The following is a 19392-nucleotide window of genomic DNA, read 5'->3' as shown; positions in this document are numbered from 1 at the left end:
TTAACCTCTGTAAGCCTCGGGATCCCGATCTGGTAAATGCAAAGACTAAAACCTACTTTGCTGGATTGTCATGTCTTGTGAGGCCCCTAGCAGGTCCTCAGTTCCTAGTAGTTTCTCTCCCTTTCGATAATCACATTGGGCTAACCTTTTCTAAAACAGAAACGAGATCTTAAATGGCACATAGCTCTTGCTATTTTATTTGATGTTTCAAAACCTTTCTTCCTGTTCATTTATCCCCCTAACACCCCCCCTCCCCCATCAGTATTATCTCTGCATTGAATGTTTGGGGGGAATTTTTAGTTCCTTTAATCTCAACAAGACACAGGCTCATTAAGTCCCGCTCTACATAGGGGGTGGGAGGAGCGGTGTTCTGTTTGCCCAATTTAAATGCTTCATCACAGATTTTAGGTCATTTCCCAAGTTTGGTGGGGTGCACAGCTCTTTTATAAAAAACAAGCATAACCCATCTTTGATGTATGTGGGTCTGGATCAGCCCCAGAGGCATCCAGTTGATGGGGTGGAGCTTGCTTCCTTTCTGTATTTTTTGTCTAGGGAGGCCCAAGCAGGACTGGAAATCATACAAACTTGAATTTTCACTCATATATTACAAGGCCTTCAAAGATTATAAAAATGCTTGAGGCATATAAAGTGGTTTCCCTTTGATTCAACTGTAGGAAAAAGTACAGATATTTAAAGGCACAACATTGATGAAGTTATAAAGGAATAGTATTCACTCATTCTTCATGTCCCAGGCCCTTTCTGTATCTTAAACTTGATGGAAACTAAGATAAATAATATCCTGTGCTTGCCCTCAAGAGGGAGAGATCCAGCTAAATAAGCGCATTATAAAAACAGATACAAAGTAGGAGATAGCACAGAGGAAGCAATAGCTACATCTATCAGGGTCTCCGAGAAAGTTCAATCTACAGATAGGTGGTCAGGTTATCATGAGGCTGGAAACAACTTCAGGCATCATTGTGTCGATATCTCTAATTTATAGAAAAGGTGATGAAGGCCTAGTACGTAAAATGATTTCCCCAAGTATTAAAAAAAAATCAACCCAGACTAGGCATGGTGGCTTACGCCTGTAATCCCAGCACTTTGAGAGGCTGAGGCAGGTGGATCACCTGAGGTCAGGAGTTAGAGACCAGCCTGACCAATATGGTGAAACCCCATCTCTACTAAAAATACAAAAATTAACTGGGCATGGTGGTGGATGCCTGTAATCCCAGCTACTTGGGAGGCCGAGGCAGGAGAATTGCTTGAACTGGGGAGGCGGAGGTTGCGGTGAGCCAAGATCACACCATTGCACTCCAGCCTGGGTGACACAGTGAGACTCTGTCTCATAAAAAAAAATAAAGAAAGAAAGAAAAGAAAAAAAAACCCATTAAGCATCTCAAAGTAATATAGAGTGCTGTCTACTATATGCTGGACCTTGTGATAGGTTTTAGGGAAACAGAGAGAACCAGCACTCAAGGAACTCCAGAATTAAAGAGGAGGAGCCACAAGGATACCCCCACTCAGAACACAGTGTGGCAGGTGCTGTCCTGCAGGAACAACTGTGGAAAAGCTTGGATCAGCCCAGACCAGAACTGAGGACCAATAGCCCATGGAATATAAATTTTAAAGCCTGAAGGACCTTAGAAATGAGTAAAGGTAGGTCCAGAAAGCTGAAGGATTCTTTCTGTGCTGGCTCACAATTTGAACTTTCAAAATTCCTTTGTAAGAACACTACAGCATATAGTCCTACTGCTTGAATGAAATCAGAAAGAAGCAGGAGCAGCCCAGGTTTGGGTCTAGACAGTCTTGGTTTGGAAGACAACCTCTACTTCTTCCCAAGCTTTGTGACCCTGGACAAGGCAACTGAGCCTTGTGCGCTTCTGTTTCATATCTAAGTAGGGATAATGATGCCTAACTCACGGAGTGTGTGGGAGGACTAAATGAAATAACGGATGCATCATTCCTGGCACTTGGTAGATGGTCTTGCACCCCATCTCGTTTCTTCCCTGAGGCCCTGCTATTCAGTGTTAGCTTTGGTTATGTCTTTTTTCCTATATCTTTTTGAATTCATATGTGTGGTCCTTTTAAAGAATGACTTTCTGACAGCCTCTCAAACCAAGGCTGTAGGGTAAAAACGCAAAATATCCCAGCACAATATATTATCCCCAAATGAGCCTATTAGCAGCCTCAGAGCAAATTGCTCCAAGGACTCACTGAGAGAGAGCTATTTGTTAAATTCGGTAAGGAGAAATGACTGATCCAAATGAATTCTTATAAGCCAATCTCGCATCCCAGAAATGTTTCATTACTAGTTTTTATTACCAAATTACTGGCCTTATCTACCTGCACTCAGCTGTTTGGAACACGTTTTCTCTGCTCCATGGAGCAGTTCCTTCTCATCCTGGGATGTTACCCTGCACATGAGTGTCCTGAACCTCTAACCAGGCTGGCTTCATCCTACTCATTCCCACAGTACTGTTCTCCACATTTCCCACCATTCATTACTCTTTTAGCTATTTATTAGTGTCCTATCTCCTTCATTAAAATGTAAGCACCTTGAGGGCAGGGCATCGTCTTGCTTAAGACAGGATTCTCAATGTTTAGCCTAGTGCTTAGCCCAGAATATGAATATGATTTCCCTAAGTCCAGTATGAGGGTCAAGAGAGTGGACTGTGGAGTGAGATTGCTTGGTCCTGACTCTTGGCTTCACCAACTCCTAGCTGGGTGAAGTAGGGTAAGCTGTTGAACCTCCTACGGTGAGTATCTCCAACTGTAAAGGACAGATGATAATAGTACCTTCTGCAATGTGTTTCTGGGAAGACTAAATACAATGAGTCATGCCTAGCTTCAGTACACTGGCCGCCACATCCCCACTCCTGCCCCCTGACTGGTCACTGGCATGCCAGGTTGCACCAAGGCTGGTACTGACAACCACATGAGATTTGTCTCAGTTCATCTTTGATGTACTGTCACTTTGAACATCGTCTCTAGCTAACTCTGAGTTTTTGGCTTAGTAACTGGGGCTTCTATCCTGCTATGGCCATTTGGATTTGGTGTTTATATTTGGCATATGAATTTGGCTCTTCCTGATGGATTGAAATTTGTCTTCTGCTCTGGCTTTCTCCCACTGCTTCTAGGGGGCCTCTTTAGAGAAGCAGGTACCCAGCAAGCCCCAGACCTCTCATCCTGAGGACTAGCAGCCAGGGGCAACTCACCTCTGAACCCTGATCCTGACTTTGTCCTCTTCTCCTCTAGTTCATGTTGGGGTTCTAGCATGCTTGTGTCTGGCACCCAATTTATGACATGAGTTTCTAAGAAACTCCCTTAGTTTATTCATGCTTGTTAAGGAAAGTGCTTTGTTTTGAACACCAAGCAGACTCCTTTAGTGACCTCTTGAACACCCAGCAGACTCCTTTAGTTCTACTCTCTGGAAAACAAACATGGCTCTCTTCCAGCAAAGTTGGGCTTTTCCCAATAGTCTGGTATGGATGGAAGTTGGAGTATGAGTTTTAAAAAATAAGAGAAGCAGCATGGCAATGTGGGAATTCAAAGTATGGGGCAGTAGCTTTGTTTTTTCCTCAACACTGCAATTATTACCACAATTTTATGAACATAGTTTGTAAATACTAGCTAATATTTTGAGCAATTATCATGTGCCAGCTCTTATGCTCAGTGATCCAGAGGCATTGCTCACCCAACCCTCCTCACAGCAGCCCTATGAGGGAGGCACTATTATTTTTCTTTTATTCCTGATGAGAATAGGGAAAAGTACCAGGCACATAGTAGGAGTTCCTAAATATTTGTCGAATGATTGCATGAATCTTAGGCCATTAAATGATTTCTAAACTCAATCTGCTCTGCTTCTGAAATCAATAGCCCCAGGTGTCATTTGAATGCTCATAAGCCTTTAAATCATGGCTGGATCAATGCATGTTACCTCCCAGGGAGGCAGAAATTTACCACTTTCCTCCCTAGACAGGCCATGGGGATAGGACAAGGCCTGAGATTACAAAAGGGGCTTTGTGACACAGGACACATAACGAGATCAACCTTGAGATTAGTTTGCACATGAACACTTTATGTTAATGAGCTATAAGTAAAGTGGTCACATGTGTCCGTTCATTTATCACATGCTTATAGAGCATCTGTTCTGTCCAAGGGTCTGCTCTCTGCTAGGAATAAAAACATGAGCGAGACCAGTCTCTGCCACCATTTACAAACAAAAACTAGGCCACACGTTCAAGAGAAGTGAGTGTTCTAATGGGACGAAATATTCTCAATTCAGGCTCATCTTGGAGAATTGGAGCCCTGCTACCTTCAGAGCTGGCTGTAACCTACTTCCATGTGCAATGCTGTTCTGAGAGCAACCAGACACTATTTTCAGCTCTGCCATGAACGAGGTTTGTCGCTTTTGCCTTAACTCTTTAACATCTGTTGGCCTCAGTTTCCTTTGGTTTACATTAAGAAGGTAAATTCATTCAGTGACAACAAGGTTCCTTTCAGTTCTGAAATTCTATAATGTTGCAGTGGTTACATCTATTAAAAACAATTCATTGATTCACTCAACATATTTAGTGAACACTACCTTACATTCCAGGAACTGGGCTAGATAATCCAGATATAAACATTGATGAAACACAGTTCCTGCTCTCAAACCCTCAGCCTAATGAAGAAGAGTAAACAATCTTTCGTGAGGCATACAGTAATAATTATTACAGCAATCATTTACATCTATTGACTCCTTACTATAAACTAAGTACTTCATGGGCATTATTTCATTTTCACCTTATAATAACCCTATGCTACAGGCATGATAGCTGTGCCCACTCATGGATGACAAAACTGAGATCTAAAGAGATGGAGCAACTTGCCTGAAATCACACATCAGAAAGTTAAGACTCAAACCCAGACCCTGCCTAACTCTTTATATAAACAGAAATATATACATAATATCATAAAATACATATAATATATAATTATATATTATAACATAACCTATATTATTGAATAAATAGAAATACGTATAGTACAGAGACGAATATGCTTAGAATAACAAAAGAAGAGTGCAGATAAAGGGAGTGAGGGAAAGAAGATGAATTCTTTGGGCTGTAACCAGGGTAGGTCTCCAGGAGAGGAGCCATTTGAGCCAGACCTGAAGGATGAGTGGGCCTTGGATGGGGGATATGAGAAGAAATGGAATTGTCAAGTAGAGGAAGGAAAGGTTGACACACCCATACCCTGAGCCCCTCTCCAGCCCTCACAGGCCACGTGTTCAAGAGAAGTGAGTGTTCTAATGGGACAAAATATTCTAAATTCAGGTTCATCTTGGAAATTCAGAGCCTATTACTGTCAGATCTGGCTGTAACCTACTTCTATGTACTACTATTCAGACACTGTTTTCAGATCTGCCATGACACAGTTCAGACAACACAGTCCCTGTTACAACATCAGGGCTGGGACACACCCTCCAGCCAGGAAAGGAACTCTTGTTTGACCTACAAGCATTTCTGCTGTGTGCACAAGCATGGGCTAGCACTTGTCCACCCACAACACCCTTCCCTCTAATCTTTTCATTCATGCTTTCTTCTAGAATTCAAGTCTCAGCTTAAGTGTCCCCTCATCAGACACCATCCTGTCCCATCTCATCTAATTTTGTTATCCCTCCCAGTCACTCCCGATCACATTACCCTGAGTTTTAAAAAACTACACAGTACTTATCACTATCTGAAATTATTTTATTTACATAGTTATTGCCTGACTCTTCCAATAAAAGAGAAAGTAATAAGGGTCATGACTTTGCCTGTCTTATTCACTCAGTACTGAATCCTTAGTGCTTATTATATGTGATCAATATATAGTTGCTGTATAGATAAATGACTAAATAATATCTGCCCCAAATCTAGGATACATTTGTAGTGAGGTCAGGTTAGGTGCTCAGGAGTCAAAAACTTAAATTTTGCTCTAGGCTCTAAATACCCTACATGTATAACTTCTACCTTTGAAACCTCAGTTTCAATGTCTGCCAAATAAGAATAACGATATTCCCATTAAACACTATGGATTATTAAAAGCATCTAACATATAAAAGTCTGTGATGTCCTTATGACATTCTTGCTGTCATACTTTTACTGTAGGGTTTAGAGAAAAAGAAACAAACGTGGAAAGAAAATGACCTGTTTTATTTCAGCATTCCTTTACGTCTGTCTAGAAGTTTGCTTCCAGTCTAGGAGACTAAGAGTATAGAATAGTTGCAAAGGCCTGTGTTCAGACTGAGAGTCAAAGACATACTTCAGAGTAAGTGCTGCAGTTACCCCCACTGTGAATCTCCAGGCCAGACCTTCCTGAGTCAGTGCATGCAGGGAAGCTTATTGTGGTCTCTGTCAATTTCCACAGTGGTCTTCTGTTCCAGCCCAGCAGGTGAATCACCACCAAGATGGGGCAGTCCAATTCCTGACCTAGCAGGCCCTTATGCTGTCTTCTACAAGAGAAATCCATCTGGATTTTCAAAGAGTAACTATGAATGAAGCTGCCAAGCACAGGTAGAGAGCAAGCTGAAAATGCCTCTTTCAACTAGGAGGCTAATGTGTTTTTCTCCAGTTTCCTGTAAACTCAAGGGGCCAGTCATAATGTAGGCTACCCATGAGTACCAATTCCTTTGCACATGCGCTTTCAGGTCAGCTATACACCAAATGTTTTAAAATAAATATCACCCAAAGAAGCCCAATTGGATGAATGTAAGAAGATGTACAAACAAATCAATTTTTTGTTCATTCACCCATTTGTTCATTCAGATAATTGGCAAATGCTAATTCAACCCTAATAATGGGCCAGGTGGCATGCTAGACAGTAGGGAGTAAAAAGATGAAAAGAAACAGTTTTCAAGCTCAAGAAAACCACATTTTAGAAATGATGACAAATCCACATTCAATCAATTACAATACAATTCTAAATGAATGCTGGAGGCAGAAACATGAAGGACTAACAAAATTAAATAGAATGGCAACAGTGGCAAACACAGGCATGAGGAACACACCACTGTGGGGGTAAGGGGATGAAAAGGGGGGTGAACAGACTCACTCCCTGAAGGGCACTGAGGTTAGATGACAGTTTTTAGAGCTAAGCTGCAGGCTCTGAGAATGGCCTGTTTCATAACTCAGCTCTGTCACTTACCACGTGGGTGGGTTCAGCAAATCACTTAAACATTCCATGTCTTGTTTTTCACATTTGTCAGTTAAGCGCTAAAGAAAACTTGGCCATTATTGTTACTGATAGGCTACCCCACTAATCCTTTCAGAAATCCTGTAAAATAGGTATTATTACCTCCATTTTATAGATGAGGAATTTGAGGCTACTATTTAAGGATTTGGCTACTATTATTAACTCTATTTCTCAGATGGGGAAATTGAGGTACAAAGACCTTAAGTAATTTTAACTTCTAAAATTCTAGATTAGGGGTTGGCAGAATTTTTCTGTCAAGGACCAGACAATAAATATCTTCTGCTTTGTGGATCATACTGCTTCTGTGGCAACAACTCAATGCTGCCCTTATAGTGCAAAAGCAGCCATAGGTAATATGGAAACAGATGAGTGTGATTGTATTACCATGAAATTTTATTTATGGACATTGAAATTTGAACTTCATATAATTTTTGCATAGTGTGAAATGTTATTTTCATTTTGATTTTTTCAACTATTAAAAAATGTAAACGCTATTCTTAGCTTGCAATCATACAAAAACCGGTGGTATGCTACATTTGGCCTATAGGCCATTGTAGTTTTGTCAACTCTGGCTCTAGATCCAGGAAGTGTTTCTTTACAGCTTGATTTTAAAGTCTACTCTTTTAACTACTAAGTATATATAGCAGAGACTGAAATCCAGACCTTTCTCATCCCAAAGCATGTGATCTTTCTCGTAAATACTCATAAATACCACTACTCCTGAGGAGTATTTGAGAAGGATGACCAAAGAATTCAAAACGCACATACTCTTAGAGTACAGTTCAACTCTAGGATGGAACCCTTCCCTGCTGTTTTTGGTGATGCCTCAAAGTCACTGTATGAATTAGTTTCTATGGAAACTGACCTTGTCTCCCTGCCTTGGTGATCCTTGTTTAAATTCCCTTCCCTGGTCAATACATGAATGTAGAACTAGGGATCATTCACTATGTTCTCATCTACTCCCCCAGCCATTTTGTATTTAGGATTTCAGATGCACCAACGTTATAGGTAGAATTTGTGAATAGACCACTACAGATATATGAGAAAATGGAACAAATGCTGTTTATGAATGTTTATCCTTTTTATTAGGCTCAGAATTTTTAAGGAAAGAAAATGGAATGAAGATGATGCTATTTTCTTCTTTGCTGTATCTTCAAGTTCAGTTACTGTAATTTAATAGATTCACTTAAAACGGGGTTGGCAAAGAAACCGCCTTGGAAATGTATCAGAATCAACCGGAAAAGCTTCTGCTCTTTCTTAGAGAGAATTCCATTTATGTTAAGAAGAAAAAAAAGCAAACCAGGATAGTTAGCTCTGTAATCAGTTTTCAAATTACAGAAGATGTTGTCCATTGTTGCAAAATGGGGCTCTGACAAGAAGTCAATCAGGTATATTTGCTGCATCGATTAGCACTTCAGTATGAAGGAAAGGGTGAGGCTTGACCAAGGCCAGCTCTCCAGGGACTACATAAGCTCCTGCACTCAGAAGCATCCGCTTCACTCGGATATTTTGCTCTGTTTGCTTCCCCAAAGCAAGCAGAGGATTCTCTGAGGTCCTCCATATTGAGAAGAAGCTGAGAACGCTTCTGTTTGGAGTGAGATTAAAATCAGAGTAAGATGAGTTGAAGCAGCAAGACCTGGTGGTCATGACAAGGACTTCTGAATTCAGACCATCTGGGTTCCATTTCAGGCTCTGCCACTTAACCATCACCATGTTGCTTAACTTTGTAAGCTGTCCTTTTTTTTTTCTTTATCTATCTGTAGAGATAATAAGAGTATCCATATAATGGGGTTATTAGGAGAATTACACGGGATAAATGCATGTAAAGTGTGCAGTGCATGGCCAACACCATCCTGAACACACCCTAGTGCAAGCACCCGCCCAGTCTCATGCTGCAGCTCCATCTCTGTCTTACCGGCTCACAGAAGACGTTAAACAGAAACAAACACAGGAGGCACCTGCATTTACTGCAGGATTCGGATATCTCCAGTGAGTGTAGCATTGTGGCTAAGAGGGCAGACAGACCCAGGGCCTAATTCCAGCTTCAGGGCAGGCAGACCCAGGGCCTAATCCCAGCTCTGCTACTTACCAGCTATGTGTCCCGGACAAGTTACCTATCACCACCAAGCCTCAGGGTTTCTTATATATTAAATCACACTCAATTTTAGAAATGTTTTGGGGATTACAAAGCACTTAGCATGGGGGTTGTCACAGAGATGGTCCTCAGTAAGAAGTGGGCATTTTCATCACAGGACAGAGTGAGACATATTCTAGAACAGCCCAGTCTGAAAGCTTTGTGTGATCATGGAAATGTTCTATATTTGCACTGTCCAATAAAGGAGTCACCAGCTACATGTGACACTTGAAATGAGCCCAGTGTGACTGAGAAAATGAGTTCTTAAATTTTATTTTATTGTGATTGATTTAAATTTAAATCTAAATAGTCACCCGTGGCTAACGGCTACTGTATTGCATATCACAGTTCTAGAAGCATGGCCAGAGGCTTCCTGGGTATTCAGAAAGGAAAAGGAGGGCTTTCAGTTGGGGGAAGGCTCAGGAGGAAGGCAACATGGGCTGGGGTCTTCTCTGAGCAGGCTTCTTAAAAGTGAATACACTCCAACTTGTGGAAGCCCTGGCTGTGCTTTGGGTAATGAGGGAATGGGGCATTTTTCAAAAGAATAGAGTTCTTGTAAAGAAGAGATCGAAGTTAGACTGCGTTGAAACCTCTCTTGAAAGTGCCTGATTATCAAACAAATGATGTAACCACATCAGGCTATGGGGAAAGTTGTTCAGCAAGGTGACATAAAAGCAGTCATTCCTGTCTCCATAGTTCACCTGTGATGTGGGGCTGCCAGTCCATCTGTCCCTACCATCTATGGTCTCATGTATCATGAACATGGCAGAGACCTCTGTGGCTGGGCTTTCCAAAGCCCTACAGACTGTGTCCAAAAACCGTTGGGGACACGCTTCTCATCTTGGCATGCTGAGCAGTTTAGTGTGGATTTGCTTAGAAAGCAGGTTGGGAGGCCTGGCATAGTGGCTCATGCCTGTAATCCCAGCACTTTGGGAGGCCAAGGCAGGTGGATCACGAGGTCAGGAGTTCAAGACCAGCCTGACCAACATGGTGAAACCCTACCTCTACCAGAAATACAAAAATTAGCCGGGCCTAGTGGTGTGTGCCTGTAATCCCAACTACTCAGCAGGCTGAGGCAGGAGAATCACTTGAACCCAGGAGGTGGAGATTGCATTGAGCTGAGATCACGCCATTGCACTCCAGCCTGGGTGAGAGAGAGAGAGAGAGAAAGCAAGCAAGCAAGCAAGCAGGTTGGGAGAAGCTATCCTAGTGTTTTCTGGTGTTTTCCAAACTGATCTATATCCAGCCATAAGATACACTGTCCTCATTTTATTATACAAGTGGCCAAGCAGAGACCAGCAGAAGCAACGTGGACAGTTCAGTGTCTCCCCCACTCACACAATGATAAAGGAAGCCCAAGGACAAAATGTTCTTAGGGTCAATATTGTCTCTTGCAGACAAGATGGTGGAAAAAAAGATTATAGCCCAATGGCTTTAATACCAGATTTACCTTGAATCTACTAGGATACCTGCCATCCTTGAAATATACAGCAGGATAAAGAAGTAATTAGGCGGCTTTTTACAGCTCTCTATAACTGCTATGAATTAATAGGAGCACCATGGAGAGAATTCTTTTTATATCCTGGCATATATTTTTCAGTACAAAGCCGAACTAGCATTTATCCTGAATAGAAATCTTAGTTACTTCATCCCGGCACTGTGCAAACATTGTCCGGCAGACAGCAAAATGAGAGTCGAAGACAGTCACAGATCTTCTAATTTGTACCTACATGGAAAAAGCTGGATGATTCCTGGCTTTGACTTCTGTTTCCTCCCTATTCTCTCTCCAATTCTGTCTCCAATTAAGATACAGAATTGGTGAGAAGAGTCATTTGGCTGAAAAAGCTGGAGCTCTTGCAGTGAAAAGTAGGGGTTTTTTTTTTACATGGGAAAATGTACTGCATATAAAAAAGCACTTTTCAATTGGCAAGGACAAAGGAGACACTCTACTGGCTGGCCATCCCTGTAATAAACATAGTAACTAATATTTGCAGATGGCTGTAGAGTTCAACTTTTAAACACACACTTTCACTTACATCATATTGGAGCCACACAGCCGCTCTGCGAAGCAGGTGTGGAGAATTAAGACAAAGCTACCCATTTTATAGATGAAGACAGTGAGGCTCAGGCTGATTAAGTCCCCAAGATCACAGAGCTGGTGAGCTATGGAGCCCTCCTATGAACTTCTATTTTTATTATCAAATAACGCCATCTCTTCATTTTCGAGGCAACTAGCAGGAACAGAGCATTGTGCCATTTTCCAGGCCTTTCTGACATGCATAGTACAGTTCAAGTCCTCGGTGCAGTGTGGTATATGTTATTATTTACAAAAGAAGAAACTGAGTTCCAGGGCATTAGTAAAACCTGCCAAGACAATGTAGCTCGCAGGTGGAGCCAGTATTGAACTTGTTATCTTCTCCACTCATCTTTTCTTGGATCTAGGTGCTGTTATGGTTTCTAAGCTCAGTTTTTCAGGTGCTCTCGCACTGAAAATATTTCCAAAATATTGAAGTCCACTTCCCTTCCGGTCCTAGTTATAAAAGGCTCATGAAAGTAGTGGGATTTTTGAGAGGGTGTGGGGAAGGGAGATGGTAGTCTGGTTCTGACATTGCCTCAGCACAACACTCTGACCTGGTGTTCAGCTGGCCTGCTGCATCAGGAGCCAAAGGCTGAGAATACAGCCAGGCTTAAGTGAAGACACGGCCCTGTGACTTACTTTCAAGGATATTCAGGTAGTCAGAGAAAGAGTTGGTGTATATCTTTCAGTACAAGGCATATAGGTATAAGCATATAGAGGTGGCCTATCTCTTGGATCTGATTCCTTCTCTGATATTTTATCCACTTCACAAGATTAGTCTAATTGCAAAACAGCTGGAGGAGAAAAATATACAACCATGCAAGGTGTCAACAATGATTAGTCATCATTCGAACAGACTCTCTAATGACAGTGTAGAGCTGCTATAACAATATCAACAAATTTTCATGAAAGGAAAAGGAAGTATAGGCCATACTGCAAAACTGATTGGAAGTTTGAAGGGGTCATATAATTCATGTTTGGACAAGATAAATATGTATTAAGACACAACATATATTAGCAGATCCCAGTTAAGGTGAAATATTCCACCAAGAAAGATTATTCCATCTTCACCTCCCTCAGCCTAAAACAGACTGGGAGAATAACAGGCATGTATATGTAGCTCCTGCCTTCTATGCTAAAAAAGAATAAGGACCAATGTATGAAGTTAACATGGAGAGAATGTAGCAGACAGGCAGAAATTGTAGAATGAATTTACAGTTTGGAATCTAGAAGACCCGGGTTCAAATCCTTCATCAGCTACCTTGTGTACATTTCTTAACTTCTCTATGACTGGTTTTCTTATTTCTAAGATGGAAATAATGATCAATGTTAGTTTATTCTTTCTGATCACTTACTGCGTGCCAGACACTGTTCTAGGCACTTTACATATGTCACCTTGTTTAATCTTCTCAATACACCTGTGATTTTACACTATAACTGTTTCCATTGTCTGATGAATAATCTGGGGTACAGAGAAGTTAAGTAACATGCTTGAGATAACGCAGCTAGAAATACCTCGCATTTATGATGATAAAACAGCAGTATAGACAGGTACCTGACATAGCGTAGAAGCCCATAAGTGACAGTGTCAGTTACTGTTATGAATATTCTTATAATGGTCAGGTATAATTCACCTACAAAGATAAGTGCTAAGCTATCGCTGCTTTGAATGTTTAAACTGAGGCTGAAAGACTGCTGGTGGACCACTTGTCTCAACTGGATCTACGTCTTTTCCAGTGATTTGATTCTTAAACTATTTACACACAGGGCAGTTCCCTCCCTGACTTCTTCCAGCACCAACATTTGCTTAATCCAAACAATGCAAGATTTATGGCATTCCTTTATTTGAGTTGATTCCAATGTGTCAGCAGATATGAATTGCAACATAAAATAATTATACTTGAAAGTGAAATGTAGGCCTAAGGATTCTGGTTGGCTACTTTTTTTTTTTAATGCCAGGGAATTTCTGAAAGACTGGATTTATTTAGTGTCTTTCCCCCCTCCTCTTGAGCACTTAAGAGACCTCAGCTTCTAGGAATGCCATTCCAGTTACCTTTATTACAGACCACTTTATCAATTACCCTGACAGTTATTCATAGTATACATGAATGTACTTTATAGTTGTCACATGTGCTCTGTAGACAAGGTAATAAAACGTATAATGCATCTTTCTTATCAGTAAATCCTAATGGGTGGTACAAGCCAAAGACTCTTGAATGGGAACCTCTCAGAAGTGTGACAGAACTGAAGTAGCTTGAATTTATATATAAACAAATTAGTGGAGTCTTTAATGCAGCATGAGAAGGGGGTTTCCACAAGGAAGATTAGCAATTAGGGCAGGAAGAGGCCTATTAAATCATCTTGTCCATCCCCAACCATGTGGGTGGTTCCCTACAGCAAAACCCTCTTCCACGTTAAATTACCTAAGAGATTGGGATTCTGTCACAGCCCTTGGGAAACAGTTGACTGCCCAATCAATCTCACCATTGTCAGTTCTTTTGGCTACATGGCAAGAGATTGGAAAAAACAAAAAGCAAATGAAAAGTGACTATATCCCAGGGAAAGTTCTTTATCAGCCTCTTTTTCTTTCTTCCTTTCCCAACCTCTTTTTAGTCTTCTAAATTCATTTTTAATGTCAGATATGGCATTTCAGGTGAATTTCTCTGCCTCTACTTTCTCTAAGTTCAGCTATGTGTAGAAAGTGACAACAAACAAAGGCTAGCCCAATGGAAGGAATATTTTTTTGGACTGGAGTTGACAACACCTGGGTTTCAATACTGACTTCAACATCTACTACTTCTGTGATGTCAGTAAGGTCACTACTTATCTCTGAATTTGAATTTCCTTATCTGTAAAATAAGAAATACATTAGTCTGATATAATGAAATGAGATCATTTTTACATTCATTCATTTATTCAACATAATTGTTTTAAGTGAGCACCTTCTATCTACAAGATATGGGTTTAGTACTGTGAACACACTGGTGAAAACCAGTGCTCATGATTTCAAGGAATCTTAAATCATAGGAAGGTATGCTGCCACTAAACACCCAATTAGAACACATTTTTTACTGCAGTAAAATACACCTAAGATTGACCATTTTTACCATTTTAAGTGTACAGTTCAGTGGCATTAAGTACATTCACATTATTGTGCAACCATCACCACCATCCATCCATTAAACTTTTCCATCTTCCCAAACTGAAACTCTGCACCTGTTAAACACTAACTCCCATTCCCTCCTCCTTGCAGTCCCTGGTAACCATCATTCTACTTTCTGTCTCTATGAGTTTGACTACCATAGGAACCTCATGTAAGAAGAATCATATAATATTTGTCCCTTTTGTAACTGGTTCACTTAGCAGAGTCTTCAGGCTTCATCCATAATAAGGCATGTGTCAGAATTTCTTTCCCTCTTACAGGTGAATAGGATTCCATTGTATATGTATAGCACATTTTGTTTACGCATCTATCCATGGGCATTTGGGTTGCTTCCACCTTGTACAGCACATTTAGTAAGTACTATAATAGAAGTGGCTAGTGTGTGGAAGGGCAAAAGAGAGACATCTAACCTAGGTTTGTCAATCAGGGAAGAATTCCTGAGGAAATAGTGCCTGAGCTGAGAGGTCTGTAGGATAAACTGGAGTCAGCCAGATAAAGGAAGGGCAAAGAGAGAGTGGGTAGGGGGAGACAGGAGAAGAATGTCCTAAGCAGAAAAATTTAAAAAGAAGAAGAAGGAAGAGGAGGAGGAGGAGGAGAAGGAGGAAGCATACTTGTGCAAAGAACATATTTGCTATCCAATATCTCTCACACAAGACCAGGACCCCTCACTCCCTCACTCTTCTACCAGGTAGAGAGTTGGAAATATGTAAAAGTATCCTTCTGCTTGTCACTACGAAAGATGTCTTTAGGTATCTGCACAGGGCATCAGGGAAGTGGGGGAAGGGATTCCAAACGTCCTACAGTGCATAGGGCAGCCTTGCAAAAAAAGGAATTGTCCCAACTGGAAATGCTAATTCTTGCTTCACTTGAGAAACACTACTTAATAAATGTTCACTGAATAAAAAAAAAAAAAAAAGAAAAAGAAAAAAGAAAACTCGGCACATTTTAGAACTGAATGTGGTTTTCCTCACGACGTCTTTGCCCATGCCTATGTTCTGAATGGTATTGCCTAGGTTTTCTTCTAGGGTTTTTATGGTTTTGGGTTTTACATTTAAATCTTTAATCCATCTTGAGTTAATTTTTGTATAAGGTGTAAGGAAGGGGCCCAGTTTCAGTTTTCTGCATTTGGCTAGGAAGGTGGTGGGCAAGGGGAGAGAACTTAGAGGACAGGTCAGTAGGTGCAGCAAACCCTTACGGCACACGTATACCTACGTAACAAATCTACATGTTCTGCACATGTATCCCAAAACTTAAGGTAAAAAAAAAAAGGTGGTTTTCTCTGCTTGTGGGGGGTCAGGCAGACATGAGGCTGAGATCATTTTCACAGTCTCTCTGATATTTTCAGTTCTGTGAGTTTCTTCTCTACATAGTATCTCTGTATTATACCTCCATTTTGCAAACATCGCCTGTATGATCAATTAAACAGCATCTGCTCATTTAATGAGAATGATTCCCCGTGCTTTGCTTGTTAGGTCATTAGGAGAGAGGCACACATGTGAATATGAAGAGAGGCAGCCACACCAAGATGTTGCTTATCACACTGTTGTGTAATTGCTGGTTTACTTGACTGCTAGATTATGAGGCCTGTGGAGCAAGAGGTTTCTCTGATTCATCTTCATATCCCAGTGCCTGGTACACAGTGGATGCTCGGTAAATGTTTGATAGAAGAACGTTATTTTTACAGATGAGAGTATCAGCAACGGAAAAACAAATGACTTCTCCAAGGTGCTGATGGGAGCTCTGGTTTTTAAGGATGGGATTTTACACCCTGTGGAATATTTAGCCTTAGCTCTCTCAAACATGTTCTTATACTTTCATAAGAAAAAATAAAGGCAAAGGCAGATTAGTTCAGAAAATTCTCTGAGGTTAGAGAAATAACCTCAAGAGGTTTAAGGTGCCTTCAGTTCTCTAGAAGACCTCATCCAGACTGCAGGAACAGAGGTACCGTAGGTGGAAAACCAAATAGATAAGTGCCATGAGAATACTAGAGCTATCCTGAAAGAGGCTACAGAAAAATCTCATTATTTCAGATCCCACTAATTCTAAATTTGGACAGAATCTGGGCCACATTCCCTTTCTTCAATAAACCTGTTCTCCATAAATTATACAAAATTACTAGAATGAAGAACAAGAAACGGGGAGCTTATTCATTAATAAATATTTGTGGAAAGCTAACTTTATTCTTTTCTTATGAAAAAAATAATATACATCATCAAGGAGAATTTTATAAAGTGCCAAGAACTTTAATGTGCATTCTCTCTCCCCGAATTTTTGCAAAATACTTCCAAAGAGTGCCTGGGTCATGCCCCTCTCCATCCCATAATGGAGAAAACTTAGGCTCAGAGAGGTGAAATTACTTGCCCAAGATACTACAGCTTTATGCAAAGAAAAGAATATATAAATATATTTTATTTTGATTGAAAGTCAATGATCAGAAATCTTAAATTATAGTAATAAAGATTGTCAAGTTTTCTCCTCTTGGGGACATTTATGCATATATGGAGAATCAACAATATGACCCTGAACATAGGCCAGTGAAAACGTATGACTACGGGAATATTGGCAGTCCAGACAGTTAACACCTTGGGAATGATAGGCCAAGTCCTAAGAGAAATCCAACTTCAGTTAATTCTCAATATCCTTTGGCGTCATTCAGATTTGTAGGTAAAGCCAAAGGGCCATTAGTCTCATCAGTATAAAAGCCCTGCTTTACAATTATATTGCTGCCCTATAGTGACCATCATGAGCAGATTCTGAAATTAGGACAGAGGCATTAAAACTAAAGTTTAATATCAGTAAGTTAATTTTTTTTTTTAATGACACTACTCCATGCTGGCAAATATGTGGTAAAACAGACTGCATCATACATCTGGCAGTACAACTTTTTAGAATATAATTTGATCAAAAAAAGACCAAGAGCCTTAAAAATATCCACACATGTTGACCTAGTAATCCCGGAATTTCAATGAAGGAAATAATGACAGTAGTGTACAAAGCTGTGCTCAAAGATACAGATAGAACCTGCATGGCTAACAATATGGTGTTTACTAAATTATGGTATACTCCTATGCTAGAATGCTTTATGTTGATTGAAAATGTTGTTGTAGAAGAATATTTAATTATTGGAAAAATGTGGATAAGTAAAAAATAGGTTACAAAGCAGCATGTATAGTTTAATTTCAACTTTGAAAAAAATTATTTTTATGTAAAGAAGAATGGTGGTGTATATACAACAAAATCTTGATTGGGTTTATGTCTAAGTGGTGAGATTTCATATAATTTGCACTTCTTTCTTTATAGCTTTTCTGTATTTTATAAATTTTCTACAATAAATATATGATACTTTTATAAATAGAAAAAAGCATAAGGACCAGGCTCCATCAACTATCACTGTGTAACTCTGAGCCAGCAATTAAGCACTCTGAGCTTAACTGGGCACAGCACTGATATGACAATGCTTTGTGCACCTCTCAAGTGCTTTGCAGAGACGGTCTACCACCAGTAAAACTGCATGTGTAATATGCCTCTTGTAAGATTAATATGAGGATCAGTTGTACGAAAAAAGTGAAAGTACTTTGAAAACTACAAAAAAAAAAAAAAAAAAAAAGATTCCCAAACATAAGGGATTCCTTTTATTATTGGATCAGATGAAGAAGTTTTTGTTAAGTGCGTGGGTGATTATACCAAAGGACACAGATAAAGGAGTGAAAATATAGACACAGACTTTGACAGCATGGAAATAAACATGAAAGAGTATGCGTGTCTATTCACATGGGTAAATATGTCATACAGCACAGTCAGAGTCATGAGATGATGCATCTCAGTATCTCAGAGTCTCAGACACTCTCATTGGAGCCATTTATACAGAAGATGAACTATCTTCTCCTCAAAAGTGAGGTTATAACTGTCTTGAGTTTAGGCAATTGCCAGTAAAAACTTTATTTTCAAAATTTTAAATATATAACTTTAAAATGTCTGCGCATCCCTTAGACATTATTAAAGATTCAGATCTCAGTCTTTAGAGGTGCTGGCATTTTTAATTTAAATATTGAGGCCACATTTCTCTCGTAATTTCTTGCCGATTTGCAATCTCCTAATTTTCTAAATAGTTTTTAGAAGTCAAATCTAATCTGGCAGGTAAATCCCTGAGCTATATGAATGAGGCTCCTGGAGATGGGACTGAGAATCGGGGTGATCACCATAGAAACGTTTGGCGGAAGCCATAATACAGAAGCTGCCTAGGGCTGAAATGGCTGAATACTGCATCTGACTTTGTGCTCATCAGACAGACTGTGAGGCTTGAGGCTTGAGTCAGAACCAAAAAGTCACTGGCTTTTGCCCTCAGTGCTCAGAATGCCTGTCCCTCCCACCCTACAACCCTGGCCTCATGCCTCATGTTCATTGCTTTCTGTGGAAGAATGGCATTAGTAATATCTATAGTTCATAGTGTGATTGTGATGACAGAATGAGTCAGTGTTCATAATTTACTCAGCACAGTCGCCATAGCACCGAAGATTCGACATGCCCAAGTTCATCTCTCACCATCTCAGCAGCTCTACTAGGCTAATTTTTTCCCTCTCATCCCTCAGATCATCCTTGCCCATGTTCTGTATACATGTTCCAGGACCTAGGGTACACAGGCATCAAACTTTGGAGGTGCAGACCCCATAGGTCCCTGAAGGGACTCCCACCTTTGGGGAGGGCTCCCTCCTCTGGCAGGGCACAGGATGAAGAAAAGAGGTGAGACTCATACGCTGCAGAGATAATCAGGCAGAGTTTCTCTCTGTCAGGAACTTACAC

General features: G+C 40.4%; 1 protein-coding gene and 1 long non-coding RNA gene across 20 annotated transcripts in view; one reads left to right on the top strand and one right to left on the bottom strand.

Moving 5' to 3' along the window:
- The window catches only part of LOC105495139 (DAB adaptor protein 1), a 1257833-nt gene that overhangs the window by 107838 nt on the left and 1130603 nt on the right, over positions 1-19392 (bottom strand). The window lies entirely within an intron of this gene.
- The window catches only part of LOC139362077 (uncharacterized), a 64271-nt gene continuing 64108 nt past the window's right edge, over positions 19230-19392 (top strand). Inside the window, exon 1 of the long non-coding RNA XR_011620387.1 lies at positions 19230-19332. This is a non-coding gene — a long non-coding RNA (uncharacterized lncRNA). The remainder of the gene's footprint in view (positions 19333-19392) is intronic.

The sequence above is a fragment of the Macaca nemestrina genome, chromosome 1, assembly GCF_043159975.1.
Source record: "Macaca nemestrina isolate mMacNem1 chromosome 1, mMacNem.hap1, whole genome shotgun sequence".
NCBI lineage: Eukaryota > Metazoa > Chordata > Mammalia > Primates > Cercopithecidae > Macaca > Macaca nemestrina.
The sequence above is the reverse complement of the archived record's forward strand: the minus strand, read 5'-3'. Positions and strand labels throughout refer to the sequence as shown.